Source organism: Rhagoletis pomonella, unplaced genomic scaffold, assembly GCF_013731165.1.
Source record: "Rhagoletis pomonella isolate Grant_MI unplaced genomic scaffold, Rhpom_1.0 Rhpom_scaffold_00009, whole genome shotgun sequence".
NCBI classification, from domain to species: domain Eukaryota; kingdom Metazoa; phylum Arthropoda; class Insecta; order Diptera; family Tephritidae; genus Rhagoletis; species Rhagoletis pomonella.
In genome coordinates, this window is record NW_023458563.1 from 38689164 (window position 1) to 38707255 (window position 18092).

Genomic DNA, 18092 nt, shown 5'->3' on the forward strand with positions numbered 1-18092 from the left:
TCGAACTTTCGATATGTATCAAATCATTGAAATTTATCGATAAACTTGAATGTATCGGGTCAATTCGAAGTCCTGCCGAAGTCCTCCAAAGACCTTCTCAGATAAAAAAAAAAATTGCTACGTGTTATGTTAGAAAACCTCTCCAAGGCTTCTAAAACTAGAAAAACTGTCGAATTTCGACAGTAACTGGCACTCTAGTATGTATTGTACACTGACAGGGTTCTGGTAAGAAGGCCGACAACATAAAGCTCAACATAGTATTCTAATGAAGTTGAATTTATATAAAACTGAATTTGAATTATAGTTATTTAATTTAAGTTTTTTTGAAATATTTGTTAATACTTATTACATATTTTGAATTGTATTTATTGTTATTAATTGTATCTACTAAGGACGCACAGACAATTTTGACTTTGACGGTCGACGGGTTGAAGGAAAAATTGGTAGAATTAGCGTTAAGTGTAACAGGACGAAAACATGAACTACCCTGCAGTGAAAAATTATCATTGTTAAAACTAACCAACTTATAGTTAGCTTTTTGGCGAGATTTCGATTAATACCTCACTTTTAATTAGCTATGACAAAACCAACTTAAAGTGAATTGCAGGAGTCATGCAGACGCAATCGGGAGTTGGTTTTCTTTACAAGTTCCTATTAAATATCCTCATACAAAAATTACTTTCAATACACTTTTTTTCTGAACTTCGCAGATTCTTTTTCATATTCAGGACAATTAAAAGGTAGATCGAAATTTTATACTATCATTTTGAAGTTATGTCTGACGGTGTTCGAATATGGGGCCACCCAGAGCAGAATATGTAAACAAATATGAAATGTAATAAAATAAAGTAAATAAATAAGTAAATAAAAAAGTAAAAAAACAAAAAAATATTTTGTTTTTCTTATTGATATTTTATGTCCAAAAGTAGTTAGTTACAAGTTAGTTGACATGTAATGCAGAGGTATCCAGGTCTGACTTTTTTGCGGCCATCGCCCCACAAAAGTAGTTAGCTTTTTTCGAACAAAATACACAGTTAATAGTTAGCACTAGTGTTCGCGTAAACAGACTAAAGTTAGGTATAAGCTAACGTCACTCCCTGCAGGGTACAGAGCAGACTATTTCAGCATTTAGGTATATCTATCGGTGGGGAATCCGACACAGAACAGAATACTTCAGTATATGAAGACGTGGTCGCCAGCGTACCTCGGCATCAACCGAATACTCAGCCTTCATATTTTACTTTGCGTGATATAGAAGACTCGATGGGCCATTTCACAGGAGTAGGATATCCCGAAGTAAATCAGTGGGTTAAATATTTTGAGGAAAATGCGCTAACGATCAGTTGGAATGAATTGCAGAAATTTGTGTATGCAAAACAATTAACTAAAGGGGATGCTAGGGCATTTATTAGAATTCAGTCAAGCATTTGTGACTGGAATTCTTTAAGAACAGCCTTGTTGAAGGAGTTCGGAAAGAAATCGTCAGCTATTGAAGTTCATCGAATGTTAAAAAATCGTAGAAAGAAGTTAACAGACACTCTGCGTGAATATTTGTATTGTCTTATGGAGATTGGGAATGAAATAAACCTTGATGAAGAGAGTTTAATATATTATTTTGTTAAAGGTATTCCTGATTCGTGGCAAAATGAAACTGTTTTGTATCATGCACAAACAGTCGAGGAGCTAAAAGTTGAACTTAAGGTATACGAAAAAATAAAGGTTTCTAAAGCGCAGTCAATGTATTCGAAAGGAAATCAACCAGGTGTTGTAGCAGGGGGGGAAAGTAAGCATCCAGAAAATTGTTCGTATTTTAAATGTGGATTAAAAGGACATGTTGCTAAAAATTGGAGTTCAAAGGATTTTAAATGTTTTAAATGTAATAAGATAGAACACCGTGCATTTGAGTACAAGACGACTAATCAAGAAGAAACAAAGAAGGAAGTGGTTAAGAACGGGAAGGACGCATTGTATATGATGTCTGAAACTGAAATTTTGACTTTCATCAAAACTGGCACTCGGGTATTTAAAGAAGTGACAATCAATAAGGTATCTTTTTCTGCGATAATTGATACAAGCAGTGATATCAGTATGATTCGATATGATACGTTTATGAAGCTAGGTGATATTGAATTGGCCAAGGATAGTAGAAAGTTTACGGGAATTGGGGAAGGCAAAACAGTAACAATATGTAATTTTTCGAGAGAAGTTGAGATTGACGAAATAAAGTTACGGATAACCTTTCACGTGGTAAGGGAAAAAGATATTATATATAATGCGGTAATCGGAAATGACATTCTCAGACTAGTTGACATATTTATTGGTGGGCAGGGTGTTATATTTTAGGTCAAAGGAAAGATGAATCTAGAGCAAGGTGAACGGGTAGAAGTACTACATAGAACAGATAAGAAGAGCGTGGGTCAGTTGTATAAAGCTGAAGTTGGTAGTTCATTTGGTGAAGATATTCGCGAACTAACACAAGAGTTTAAGCAAATCTGTATGTCCACTATAGCAGAGGAATGTAATCAAAAGCGAGATTGTGATTTGGAGCATCTAAGTGAGGATTGTAGGCTTGAGCTAGAAAATATTATTGATAATTATCGGCCAACAAAAGCTATGATTTCTCCTGTAGAAATGAGAATAGTTTTAAAGTATGAAATTCCAGTTAATAGTAGACCAAGAAGATTACCGATTGCAAATCAAAAAACTGTCGAAAATCAAGTAGAGGAGTGGCTAGATCAAGGCATTATTCGACACAGTTCATCACAGTACGTGTCACCAGTCGTTCTTGTAGGGAAAAAAGATGGTTCTAAGAGACTTTGCTGTGATTATAGGAGATTCAATGAGAAAATTGTGCGAGATAACCTTCCAATGGTTCTAATAGATGACGTTCTGCAGCGCTTGGAGAAGGCCTCTATTTTTACTACTCTAGATTTAAAGGACGGATTTTTTCACGTACCGGTGGAACCAGAATCGAAGAAATATACGGCATTTATTACGCACAATGGCCGATATGAATTTAATTTCGTACCGTTCGGAATTTCAAACTCTCCTGCGGTTTTCTGTAGATTCATTATTGCAATATTTCCGGAACTTTTACAAGATGGGACATTGGTAATTTATATGGACGACATTATCATTCCATCAAAAAATGAAAATGAGGGAATCCAGAAGTTCAAAAGAGTGCTAGCAGAGTAGCAGAATTAAATGGGCTAAGGACTAAATGGAAAAAATGTCAATTTTTAAGAAGGACGGAGAACTTTTTAGGGTATATAATTGAGAATTCGACGATTAGGATTTCTAGTGAAAAGACGAAAGCAGTTAAAAATTTTCCCTTACCTAAAGATAAGAAGTCACTTCAGCGTTATCTGGGTCTTACTTCTTATTTTCGGCGTTTCATTCCACATTATGCACCAACTGCAAGACCGCTAACAGATCTGTTAAAGAAAAATACAAACTTTACTATGGGTGATGAAGAAATGGCAGCGGTACAACAATTAAGAGATGCTCTAACCAGTGAACCTGTGTTAAGTTTATACAGTCCTTCAGCAGCAACTGAAGTTCATACAGATGCAAGTAAATTTGGTTATAGAGCAGTTCTTTTACAAAAAGTAAAAGATGATGGACAGGTACATCCGGTTCAATATGTGAGCAGAAGGCGAAGGCAGAGCAAACTTACCATTCTTATGAATTGGAAGTACTTGCAATAATCGAAGCTTTGAAGAGATGGAGAGTGTATCTTTTGGGAACTAACTTCAAGATTATTACAGACTGCAATGATTTTGCGATGACAATGCGGAAAGAGGATGTGCCATTGCGATTACACTATCGAACATCGGTCGGGATCCAAGATGAAGCATGTAGATGCGCTAAGCCGCATAGTTTGTTTAATAGTTGAGCATACGTTACGGTATCGGATTAAGGAATCTCAATTGACAGATAAGTGGACACGTGCCGTAAGAAAGTAATTGTAGACGCTTTTTCAAAATTCGTATGGCATTATCCAACGAAGAGTACAGGAGCAGCAGAAGTTTTAAGTAAGTTGGAAAAGCAGGCTAGTATTTTTGGAAAACCTGAACGAATTATAACAGACAGAGGTACAACATTTACAGCAACAGTGTTTGAGTATTATTGCAAAAGAGAGATGATTCAACATTTGTTAATTGCTACAGGAGTTCCACGTGGAAACGGCCAGGTGGAACGTATGCACAAAATCATTGTCCCAATGCTAGTAAAGTTGTATGTTGAGAACCCTAAAAATTGGTATAAATACGTACAATACGTAAATACAATTAATAATACACCTCCGCGTAGTACAAAATTTACTCCTTTTAGACTATTGAGAGGCATCGAGATGCGGACAAGCGATAACCCAGATATAAGGAAAATAATAGAGGAAGAAAACTTGAAGGAGTTGGAAGGAGATCGAGACAAAATTCGAGAGGAAGCTAGGGACAATATAGGGAAAATTCAAATAGAGAATAAGAAATCTTTCAACAAGAGAAGAGTGGTTGAACCGATTTATTTACCAGGGGTGTTGGTACCAATTAAAAGAACTCAGTTTGGAGTCGGGTTGAAGCTAAGGCCGAAATTTTTGGGTCCTTATAAAATCATTAAAGCGTTCAATCACGGAAGGTTGGGGATACTGATGGGCCACGTTGAAGTTATTCTGTGGCAGAGAATATTAAACAGTGGAGCCCAGCATTCGGGTCGAATGCCTTGCCAAGATAGCCGAATGTGGAAATGTGTTAAAGTATGAAATACTTTACTTAATTGTACTGTATTCGTATCATATTGTACGGAAACTACACATAGTAACGTTTTTTTATGAATTGAAATATGGAAAAACTACGACAGTTAGTTGAAAACGAACAACGATTATTGATAGACGTTTACATTTAAATTTGTTAAAATAATTTATGTTTTAATTAAACTTTTCAAATATAGTAATTAAAATATTAATGAAATTGCTGAACATCCAAAAACTGCGTGTTGTTTTATTCATTAAAATAAGAGGCACCACATTCATGTGTGTTCATCAGTTATCAACGGGCCAGTTAAAGTGATTTCAATATTTTTTTTAAATTTTGGCCTTGCTTTTTTATCAATGTACTACTAAACCTATGTATGCCTAAAACCATGCCACGAATATCAAAACCACTTGTAACGAATGAGTTCATACATATTTATGTACCACAAACTATAGTATGTATATAAATAGATACTAAGCCGCATGCAGGCGTGGAGTTTGCATAATCGGAAGTAATAGTAAATTGTACCGCATTTCCTCTTACTCTGCATATGCCTAAATGTATGCCATTATTTGCAATAGCAAGTAAACACAGGGTGCTTCTTATAAAATTAAAAATTTTCTGCTGCAATACAATGTGCAATGGCGCATCGCGTAATTCCTTCCTTTTCCGCTGCAGCCTTTGTGCATTTTTAGGCCCAGTACTACAAAAAGGAAACGCATGCACAAGGGTGCACTTGATGATTATTTTTTCATTCCATTATTCGAAAAATTTTTTTGGTGATGCATTTCCGATCGTTCTTTTTTGCAGTTCGCAAAAATTTTTTATGCATTTATGATGCATTTCCGAACGTTTTTTTGCAGTTTGCTTTTAATAAGGTTTTAAACAAATTAATGTATCGAATTAACAATAACAATCGCATCGTCAAGTTTTCGCAACTTTTAACCGTACCAAAGATGTATACACATCAAAAAATACTGAAATACAAAGATAAAATTTTAACTTAAATACAAAAAAAAAATTTACATATATAAAATTCCAAAAGTATATTTAAAAAAAACTGTCCTAAATATCTTTCGTTTGATAACCATATTTTAATATGGCAGCTCTTTTAAAACAATAAAAAAATTTATAAAACTAAAAATTTTGTACAAGTCTTATATTTCACTCAGATATTTTTATATTACATATAACGTGCATAATTTAAATACATCTGACTTTTTAAAGGTGACTACTCTCTTCCAAATTTTTTTTCAAACGGAAATTTTCTTAGATGTTCTTAGTCCGATAGTGTGATGCATATTTCAATTAAGTGATGAATGAAGTTAAGTTTTGACTTTTCAAACAGCTATCAACATTCTTCAAACATATAAAAGATATACCATATGATCGAGCTCATGATTTCGTTTTCGTTTGACACCCATATTTTAATATTTCCTATAGATTTTCTATAAATCTATAAATGTTTTTAGTCCGATAGTGTCATGCATATTTCAATTAAGTGATGAATGAAGTTAAGTTTTGCCTTTTCAAACAGCTATCAACCTTCTTCACACATTTAAAAGATATACCATATGGTCGAGCTGATGATTTCGTTTTCGTTTGACACCCATATTTTAATATTTCCTATAGATTTTTAATAATTAAATTTAATTCGAATTTTCAAACAGGTGGCAGTCCTCTTCAAATATTTTCAACTTAGGCCCTTCTTGAACTACCTTCGTCAGATACTCATATTTAGACTGATTGCGCACATCTGATCTAGGCAACAACAATATGTAATACGATACAAATTCAAATTTCAGTACAAAAATCTGTAGTTAACTGCTGATTCTGAGTTAACTGCGCACTGATAATTTCGCCTTAAGTAATTCGTGAATTAACCTGCTTCCACAACACAAATTAGTAATTCGTTTGGCAGCTCTACTTCTTGTTCTTGTTCTTCCCTATTTATTATTATTTTTGTGTACTGCAAATACCGAAGATGGAACAAATATTTAAGTTACCATCAAAGATTTTAATTTATATAATGAATATTTTATTAATTAATTTTCCAGCAACTAGCAAAAGTGCCAGCAAATGAGACCAGGCCGGTGAAAACTTCGATATATTTCCGATAAATGTTAGAGAGGGCAACGATTCGTTCGTCATTCGCATGGTTATTCGATTAAATGAAATGTTTTACTCTCTCAATTTCCCTTACTTTACAAGTTTTTTGCGTACACGAACGCAAAAACTGAAAGTTTTGGTTAACTTTGAACAATTAACAGCTATGCGAACGCAACTATTGCAATATATTTTTACCAAATACTGTTATTAGGGCAAATATCCAAAATATGTACTGTTTGCTCTACAATTCCACCCTGGGAAAACATCGATAGTACATCGATATTTTGCTTTGAAAACATCGATGGTCACGAACATCGATTGTTTTCCAGCTCTTCTGTACGCTTTGTATTTGCTACAAAACTTCTCCGTGAAGCGGTATGTGTTCCGAAAATTTGAACACGTCAAACGCTTTCTCTTCAAAAAATATACTGCCGCATATCGCTAGTAATCATCCTTAAGCGAGATTAAATACGATAAACCGGCACCGTATGCACAAGTTCCAATACACTTTTGTGAAAATGCCACTATAGTTCGCATAGGGTTGTCTATGAATTTGGCATACCACGCAGTCAATGTTTTTCGAAAATTTAATGCTCAAACCATTCAAAATTGTATAGCTTCCGTTTTTGAGCAATTACTTTTAAATTCCCTGCAGTTAAACCCCAAACTAGTCAGGAAAAATACTAGTCAGGAAAAATACTAGTTTACAACTAGAATTTCCTGACAGAACCCGAACAAGTTCGAAAATGACCAGACTTGTACCAAATACAAAACGGATTTATTCATGCCCAGTTTTATTTGACTTTGACAGTTTAATACAATAAAGTACAAATATATTATAACTTTTATTTGGGTATATTGTAAACCATTAAATCGAACACGTATTCAATTATACCAGACCTGTTAAATAATGATTAATATTCATAATGATTATTAATTAAAGCACGTTTTTTTTATAACCGTTTAATGATTAAATACCGATATTACCACCTTTTTAATGATTAATAATTAATTACTTAAAAAAATTGTAATTAATTCATTAATTTTAATTACATCATTATTTTGTTATTTTTAATCATTTTCAATTATTTTCGACTTTTTAATTACACGACAAATATAATTAATTGATTAATTTCTATTATCAATCAACAAGCTAAACTATAAACAAAAATTAAGAATATTTAGTAACTGCTCGAATTATTTATTTATTTTATTCTTAAGCTGAGATCCCACGATTGCCGCAAATGGACCAATCTGGAACAATTTTTATTGTGCTGTATTGGAGCACAATAAAAAAATTGTCCCAATGAAATTCTGTACAGTCACACGGTTGCCTCTTTTTATACAATTCTCATTGCCGTAAGTTGGCGAAAAGCAATATAGTGACAATAATTGCCCCAAACTTATCACACGATTGTTCGAGCATGCGGCAATTGTGACCATAAAGTGTTGCGCTGACCTCTAAATTCCGTTTTTTTCTCTGTTGTGTAAAAATTGCGTATTCTTAATAAAAAAAAAGTAAATCAATTGCATCTGCTTTGTATATTGCGGGCTCATTTTGTGCAAATTTGTTGTTGTTTGAAAGCAAAGAAGCTAAAGCTAGTGCCCAACGAAAACTCACACATTTATTTAGAAGTTTGATTGTATAGTTTTTTTATTTTTCGACGATAACTGCAACGTGCTATGTGGAGTTCAAGTTCCAACAGTTTTCTTTTTAATTTTGTTACGTAGAGGTTTTTTTATTCATTACAAGTAAAATTGGTACAAAAGAGTTATGTTTGTTTAAATGAAAGCTGCGAATTTACATAATTTATGTTTGGAATTAAATTTTATAATTATATGTACAGCTCGCAACAAAAGATAGCACCTTAACATTTTGATCAGTCTTGACTTTTTTCTTCTGTTGTTTAATGTTAATGTTTTCCTATAAAACCATAGCTCATTGTCTAGTAAAAACCACATAAGTCCAAATTCCAAACTTTATACAAAAATTATAAACATTTCTTAAAATTTTGATCACAATTCAATGGTTTTTAATTTGGGTTTCTAGAAAAAATTTTGTTTTGCAGTTTACAAAGTAATTTACAGAGAAGAAAGTGCATAATACCGTCAGCTAAAAAAATTATAAAAAATCAGCAGGATCTTTTAGCAACTTCAAACCTCCACCTTATTGTACTAAATTTTAATGAGCTACAAAACTAAATAACCATTTTTTTCTAGAAATCCAAATTATAAACCGTGGGATTGTGTTCAAAAGTTTAAGAAATTTTTATAATTTTTGTATAAAGCTTGCAATTTGGATTTATGCAGTTTTTGTTAGACAATGAGCAATACTTTTATACGAAAATAATGAAGATTAAATAAGTAGGAGAACTGGTCAAAATATTGAGGTTCTACTGCTTTGTCGTGGGCTGTATTGAACTTTTAAGTTTTTTTTTTAATAAATTTATACTGTTATGGCAGTCCGCCATTTGGTGACATAAAATACCTTTCGTATTCTTCTCGTATGAGTTTTGCTTGTGGTTGTATATATCGCGGCAAAGATTCCGTCATCGGACTTCAAGAAAAATTATAATTTCACTACAAATTAAATTAAAAGTTATGTTGCTTCTCGAAAACAAGGATATTAATTTCAGTGATTTTTGGACACATAAGGAAGCAAAAAAGTAAATTTTTAATAAACAGCCTAAATATTGATGTGTATTGTTCACTTCATTTGCCGCACAAGAATACAATAAATATTGCCGCAATTTTGAAGTTTTCATTGCCCCATGATTGCCAATCGAGCTATCACACGATTGCCGCACACGGGCCGTATTTGATTGGGCACAGTAAGCACAATATCGGCCTCTATTGCCGCATGAGTCAATGTATTGTGAAATCACACGATTGGGGCATAAAATGAGGCAATAATTGGTGTATTGCGGCAATCGTGGGATCCCAGCTTTATCCAAATCTCAAATTTCAAACAATAATTACACAGTAGGGAGGCAAAAATATCACAGCTAAACGGCAAAATACGTAAACTATCACATCAAAATTTTTAGATATTTCTTCTTCTTCTTTATTGGCGCTGTAACCGCCTGAGCGATTTTGGCCGAGTCCAAAACAGCACGCCAGTCATTTCTCTTCTGTGCCAAATGACGCCAATTGGAAATCCCAAGTGAACCCAAGTCCTTCTCCACCTGGTCTTTCCAACGCAGAGGAGGCCTTCCTCTTCCTCTGTTACCAGCATCGCAGCCCGCGTTGAATATTTTCAGAGCAGGAGCGTTTCTGTCCATTCGAACGACATGGCCAAGCCAGCGGAGCCGCTGAATTTTAATTCGCTGCACTATGTCTATATCGTTGTAAAGCTCATACTGCTCATCGTTAAATCGTCTGCTATATTCGCCATGACCAACGCGTAAAGGTCCATAAATCTGTCGCGGAATCTTTCTCTCGAAAACTCCAAGAGCCGCCTCATCAGATGCTTTCATTTTCCATGCCTCCGCGCCATACAACAGCACAGGCATGATCAGTGACTTATAGAGTGTGATCTTTGTACGACGAAAGAGGACTTTACTTCTCAATTGCCTACTCAGCCCAAAGTAGCACTTGTTGGCAAGAGTGATTCTCCGTTGGATTTCAAGGCTGACATTATTATTGGTGTTAATGCTGGTTCCCAAATAAACGAAGTCGTCTACTTTTTCCAACTTGTAACTGCCAACAATGACGTGGCTGCCAAGGCGCGTATGCTCTGACTGTTTGTATGATGACAGCAGCTACTTCGTTTTGTCCTCGTTCACCACCAGACCCATTCGCTTTGCTTCTCTATCCAATCCCGAGAAGGCAGAACTGACGTAGCCCTTGTTTTTACCGATAATATCGATGTCGTCGGCATACGCCAGCAATTGTACGCTCTTGTAAAGTATTGTGCCTGAGCGGCTCTTAAGCTGATGCCAGATAAAACTTTGTAGCTTTGCGTGAGATTTATAACTTTGCCAGCAAAGCGCCAGACGCAAAAGGTATGCCACAATGAACGCCAAGAAAGAATTTTGTACCGCTGTTTTACTCGTAAAAGTTGCTGTGGATTTTATATATTTTGCTTTAAAATTATTAGCAATGTAATTAAGTTTTATGTTTCTGCATGAAAACCCGAATTTGGACGAAACAAAATAAATATTAAACCGGCTGATTGTCAAAGCGCGCAAAAAGATGGGAGTTGGCCATCTTTTCGCTTCACGCTGCAGCTTCAACGATTTATGTGGCATGCTTTGTGCATTTTCATACAATCCATCTTATCTGTCAAAGCGAATCTGTCACGTAAAGCGAAGCAAAAGTTTTATGTGGCATCAGCTTTATTACCTTCTCCAACATCAGATTAAAGAAATCACATGAAAGGGAGTCCCCTTGTGTGAAACCTCGTTTGGTGGCTGGTGGTATTGCTCAACGTCATTTTACACAGCCGAATTAGTTTCGCGGGCATACCAAATTCAGACACCGCGGCATAAAGGCAACTTCTCTTCGTGCTGTCGAAAGCGGCTTTGAAATCGACAAATAGATGGTGTGTGTCGATCCTATTCTCGCAGGTCATTTCCAAGATTTGGTGCATTGTGAATACCTGATCTATGGTGGATTTTATAGCCCTAAAGCCACACTGATAAGGTCCAATCAGCTCGTTGACGGTGGGCTTCAGTCTTTCGCACAATACACTCGATAAGACCTTATAACCTATGTTTAGAAGGCTGATTCCGCGGTAGTTAGCGCGTATTTCGGGTTCGCCTTTCTTGTGGATTGGGCAGAGCACACTTAAATTCCAGTCGTCGGGCATGCGTTCATCTGACCATATCTGCATACGAGCTGATGCATGCACCTCGTCAGCTCCTCGCCGCCTTGAATAGCTCGGCTGGCAGGCCGTCAGCTCCAGCAGCTTTCTTTTTTTTTCAGCCGCGTAATCGCTATTCATACCTCGTCATAGTCAGGTAGGAGTAGTCGACTAATCCATCATCATCGACTGGGGACTCGGGTTCGTCTTCTTCACTACTTTCAGCGCTGCTGCCATTCAGTAGGTTGTAAAAGTATTCCCTCCACAATTTAAGTATATTCTGGACATCGGTCACTAGGTCGCCATTGTTGTTCTTACAGGAGTTCGCCTCGGTCTTGAAACCTTCCGTAAGTCGCCTAACCCTCTGGTAGAATTTTCGGGCATTCTTCCTGTCGGCCAGCATCTCAAGCTCTTCGCACTCACGTATTCGGCCTCTCTCTTCTTATTGCGGTAAATACGTCTCGCTTCCTTCTTCAGTTCCCTATAATGGTCCCACATGGCTCGCGTTGCGCTCGATCGCAGTGTGGCCCTGTAGGCGGCATCTTTTTTCACTGCGGCTTCTTGACATTCCTCATCGTACCAGTTGTTCTTTCGGGCTCGCTGAAATCCAACTACTTTTTCGGCGGCTGTACCTAATGATCGGGAAATGTGGTTCCACTGCTCGCGTATGTCGGATTGTTGAAGAGTGCTCTCAGAGAGCAGGTGTGTGAGTCGGGTGGCGAATAAATTGGCCGTCTGTTGTGATTGCAGCTTTTCGACGTTAAGCTTTCCTTGTATTGTTGGGCGCACATTTTTTGCTGCACAGAGGCGGGTGCGTATCTTGGCTACAACAAGATAGTGGTCCGAGTCGATGGTTGTCCCTCGGAGTGTACGTACGTCTAAAACGCTTCAAGCATGCCTTACGTCTATCACAACATGATCGATTTGGTTTCTCGTTTTTCGATCTGGAGACAGCCATGTAGCTTGGTGGATGTTCTTATGCTGGAACCTAGTAATGCATATTACCATGTTTCGGGCCCCGGCGAAGGCGATCAGCCTCAGTCCGTTATCGGAGGTTTCGTCGTGGAGGCTGAATTTTCCGACAGTGGCGCCAAAGATCCCTTCCTTGCCCACCTTGGCATTAAAATCGCCAAGCACGATTTTGACATCGTGTCGGGGGCAGCGCTCATATGTACGTTCCAAGCGCTCATAGAAGAGATCCTTGGACGCCTCATCCTTCTCTTCCGTCGGGGCATGGGCGCAGATGAGCGAGATGTTGAAGAATCTAGCTTTGATGCGGATTGTGGCTAGACGTTCGTCCACCGGGGTGAACGCCAGTACTCGGCGACGGAGTCTCTCTCCTACCACGAATCCAACACCGAATTTGCGCTCCTTTACGTGGCAACTGTAGTAGACGTCGCAAGGCTTCACGCTTACTTTACCTTGCCCCGTCCATCGCATTTCTTGGATGGCGGTGATGTCAGCCTTTGTCTTCCCGAGGACATCAACCAGCCGGGCAGAGGCACCTTCCCCATTAAGGGTCCGGATATTCCAGGTGCATACCCTTAAATCATAGTCCTTTATACGTTTGCCGTGGTCGTCATCAAAAAAAGGGGGTCTCATCGGATGCTTTTTAGATTTTTTCATTGGGCGGGGTTTTAACGTGGCAGGACCCAAACCCAGTGCACGCGAAATTGTACGCCTGCTCACTTTAGCTCGCTCCCAAACGGGTGTTTGGTTGCTACCCAGAGGATACGTGGATATAAATATCCGGACGTTATGAGCTGCGATTTGAACCGTACGCACAAGAATCGCTTCTGGCCACTCCCAGGTGAATGGCAGTCAAAAGTTTTCCACTTCTGCGCACGGAACCATCCTTTGAGATATTTAGGGGGGAAGTTTTAGAGTTCTGAAAGTTAATTTTTCTACGTTAAAAACACTGTGCTCAGGTTTAAATTTTTTCTGGGCAAAGGTTTTGATAACTGACCTTACTTAATTGCGATCTTTTAAATTCAATGACGTCCTCCGTTTTTCCAGATTGGCTCTAGTTTTCGAGATAACGGTGCTTTTTTTTTACTAAAATTTTGCACGTGACTGTATTTTGATATACCTTAGCTATTTCTGAAAATCATGGAAATCGGTTCACTATAACATATAGCTCCCATGCAACTGATTGTTCAGATATGTGGTTTTGCGTTACAACTCATATTTTATTTCGTAATATTTTTTTATAATCCTAGTTTATATACTATTTGGACCTAAATTTGGGTTCTCTTCAATCCCGTTTTGGCATATTTTTAATTTTGTTTTATCCTTTGCCTCCTGCGATCAACCAGCAAAAGTCCGCCAACATTGAATTCAATCGTTTTCCAGCGAATCGGTCCTCAAAACACATAATGGATTGGTGAAATCTTTCTCCTATCTCGTCGGTTTCTGTTGAAAGCTGTTGCTCGTAAAAGTGAAAGTGACTGCGGAGCATGTGGATTTTAAGCGACATGTGCACATCAAAGGCGTCAAAAGATTCCATCAAGTTCGCAATAAAAATGGCATATTCTGGTGAAACATTTTTACACATAACGTGTTTAATTAAAGCCCGAACTGCATCCCATGCAACGGCTGCTGTGCCATCAAGAATTTCCAAGAAGCCTTGATCCTTCATTAATCTTCTGATGTCCGGCCTAAAGCAAGAGAGAGATATAATAAAATATATGAGCGAAAATCTCTCAAATGGGCCACCCAAAATTGGACGGTCAAGATATTTTCGCACAAATCACTTTATTCGGTTTACAACCACTTGAGAGATTTTCACTCATATACAATCAAAAAACTACCTTCACGGATTTTTTCAACGGAAAGTTTTGGAAAGGCATTATTTCTCAAATATAGGAATGCAGTTTCGTTGACTGTAACCAACTGTTTGATGTAATTTTTAACAACACCAAGTTTGATATGTAAATCGGAAAGCATGATTTTATTAAGCGCTATCAAGGGCTCGTGAACTATATTGAATTTACCACTCGATTGTTCCTTTCTTTTTGGCCAATCATATTTGGTATAGTGATTGCATTTGGCTCTACTATCCCAATGACAGAACAAGCAACAGTATTTAGTGTAGCCCGTTTGCATGCCTGATAGTAGTGAGAGAACTTTAAAATCACAGTTCACGCGCCACCTGTGCTCTTCGTACTTGATGCAATCTAAGATTAATTGCATTGTTTCGTATGATTCCTTTATTCTAACCGCATACAAGATGGGAACGGGTTTCTTGCTACTATCGCGATAGAGCAAGACTGCTTTCAACCTTCGCTTTGATGCGTCAATAAAGAGACTGCTTTCAACCTTCGCTTTGATGCGTCAATAAAGAGACGCCATTGTTCGGGTTTATAGTCAGTAATTCCCATTTCATTCATCAAACCTGCAACATCAATGCAATAAGCCTGAGTGCCATCTTCCGAGAACTTGATATATGGAAAAAACGGATCTTGTCTATATTTGTAGGCCGTTACTTTTACTCCTGGTGCTAAAACATTCACGCTTTTCAGTTCTGATGCCAAAATCATTGCGTTGTTATGGGAGAGATTTAATTTACGCACCATGCTGTTTAGGTGTTCTTGGGATATGAAAGACGGTAAATTGTTTTCAATCGGAATGTAATCAGATCCATCATCAAGTGGTAATGGCGTTGCCATAGACTGTTTGCAATCATAGACAGTTTCGAGTTCGGATGGATGATTTGGAACTTGTAATGCATCACTGTGTGCAACAGTTAAATGAGCGCTCGGTACACCTTTGTAGACGCCACAAGACCGATCTATTGAATTAAATACTTATGAGTATATGTACGTACATATATATGCATATATCGATGGCTGAGTGGAAGATCGACCTATCTCAGCTCCCGATTTAAAAACGCCCTATCTCAGCACATTTTCAATGTATTTTGAAATAGGGCGTTCTTCAACAAAATTCTGAGATAGGATGTTTTTCAATAAAATTCTGAAATAGTGCCTTCTTCAATCAAATTCTGAAGTAGGGCGTTGTTGAAAAGTTTTCTGAGATAGGGCGTTTTCGAACTGGCTGCCGAGATAGGTAGATCTTCCACTCAGCCATCGATATATAAATGTTAAGTTTGTTTGTTCGGCGGACAAAAACTAAACAAAGTTCTGCACTATTCTTTTTTTATTTGGACATCTGCTGCAGACTTTCCAAGGTTGGTTATACTTAGGCGTGGTACCTTCCAAACATACAGAAACTTTTACCTATTTCATACACTCAGCGATTAACGTGAGGGCAAACTATACATAATTTCATGGCTTTATTTAAACTTTCTTACTTTTTCGATTGAAACCAAATGTATTGTTGGTGCATGCATATCAATTTTCAGCTTCGTGTTTTCCGGGATTTGTCCCAATCATTGGTAAACCGAATGGTAACGAAAATCGTTTTTTTTGTCCACCAAAAATTCATCGCACTAATGCACGAAATACATGTGAATTCGGGAGTGTATTTATTTTGTGCAGGTTCAGATTGCAAAAAGTACCATTTATAGTATGCTAGTGCTTTTTTATTTGAGACTTATTTACACTGGTCTGATTTCAAAACGCATTTACCACAAACGAAACAAAACTTGTTTAATTTATTGCAAAGCTTTTTAATTTTCTTCATCTTTAGGAGTTTCCTAAGACAATGATATGATGAATAAAAGTTTTTCGCAAAATTTTCGATGTTTTTTATCAATTAATATGACAGTAATCGCGCGCGTAGATTTTCGGTTTTTGTTTTTTGGTTCCCAACTTATGTGAAATAGACGCGGTATAGACCGCCGCCTATTTGAAAGCATTGCTCAGTCACTTTGACTTCAACGAACAACAGCTTTCACAGTACAAAAAAGGTATTAAAAAGCCATTCGTACAACAGAAACTGCAAAAATATGCCAGATTGAGATTGAAAAGAACCCAAATTCTGGTCCAAGGACTACTACTACTATTATAAAAAAATATTACGAAACAAAATATGAGTTGTAACGCAAAACCAGATATCTGAACAATCAGTTGTATGGGAGCTATATGTTATAGTGAACCAATTTCCTTGATTTTCAGAAATAGCTAAGGCAATATCAAAATACAGTCAAGTGCAAAATTTTAGTAAAATAACCTTAAAACTGAGGTAATTATGAACAAAAAACCTAAAATTTAAGCAGATTTTCAAACACCGTTATCTCGAAAACTAGAGCCAATCTGGAGAAATGGAGGACGCTACTGAATTTAGAAGATCCCAGTTAAATAAGATCAGTTATCAAAACCTTTGCCCAGAAAAAAATCAAAACTTGAGCACAGTGTTTTAAACGACGAAAAATTCACTTTCAGAACTCTAAAACTTCCCCCCTAGCTATCTCAACTTTTGACGTGATACGGATTTTCTGAAAACGCCATCTTAATCTAGAGGCCAAAATTAAGTTTACGTGTTTGGCCGTTTAGCTGTGATATTTCAAAACCTTAAAATTTACCTACAGTGTTATTACCAGGGAACGGATTTTTACGACCTAAAAACCTATAAAAAAGGCAAAATAAAGTATCGAAATAGGCTGGAAAAGGCAAAATAAAATAGCGAAAAAGGCAGGAAAAGGCACTAGGTATTGTAAAAAAGGCAAAAAAAGGCAAAATAAAATAGCGAAAAAGGCAGGAAAAGGCAAAAAAAAAAGGTATTGCAAAAAAAGCAAAATAAGGCACTAAAAAAATACAGAAAATACGAAGAACAATCAAAAAATATCTTTTTTTAGAAATGTTTATATTACAAGTAAAAAGAGAAAAACTATGAACTAGTTTCATTATATGAAAAATTTGTACTTTGAATCTTTGACTATTTTATCCTTTCGAGTTTCTAACTCATAAAACTTTAATTTGTATAGTTGAAGTAACATTGAACCACAAGTTGCATTTTGAAGTTTTCTGGCAGCATTTTCATTCGATTTTCGCGAAGAAAAGCCTTGGATGTACTAAATGTGCGCTCGACGTAAGTTGATACAAGTGGAGCCCAATTTAAATATGGAACGTTTGAAACGTTCATATTATCAGGAATAAGGGCGTTTTCCTAGCCCTTTACAATTTTATCCACACCCCTTATTGTCTCTAAGCCTACGTTAGCCATTTTTCCAACACCAGTTTGGCAAGAGGTCCCTGCGCTTCTATAAGCCGCATGGGCATGTTTATATTTTTTAATCTTAAAAAAAAAAATTGTAAATGCTATAATCACTTTTTTTAAAGGTAGAAAAGGCAAAAAAAGGCAAATATCTTAAAAAAGGCAAAAAAAAGGCAAATATCTTAAAAAAGGCAAACAAAGGCAACATCAAATGTGTATATATGGAATCAGGGAAAGCTAAATCGTGGACATTCTTAATCGAAGGCAATTTCCATAAAATCCGTTCCCTGGTTATTACTGTTATAAATTATTAA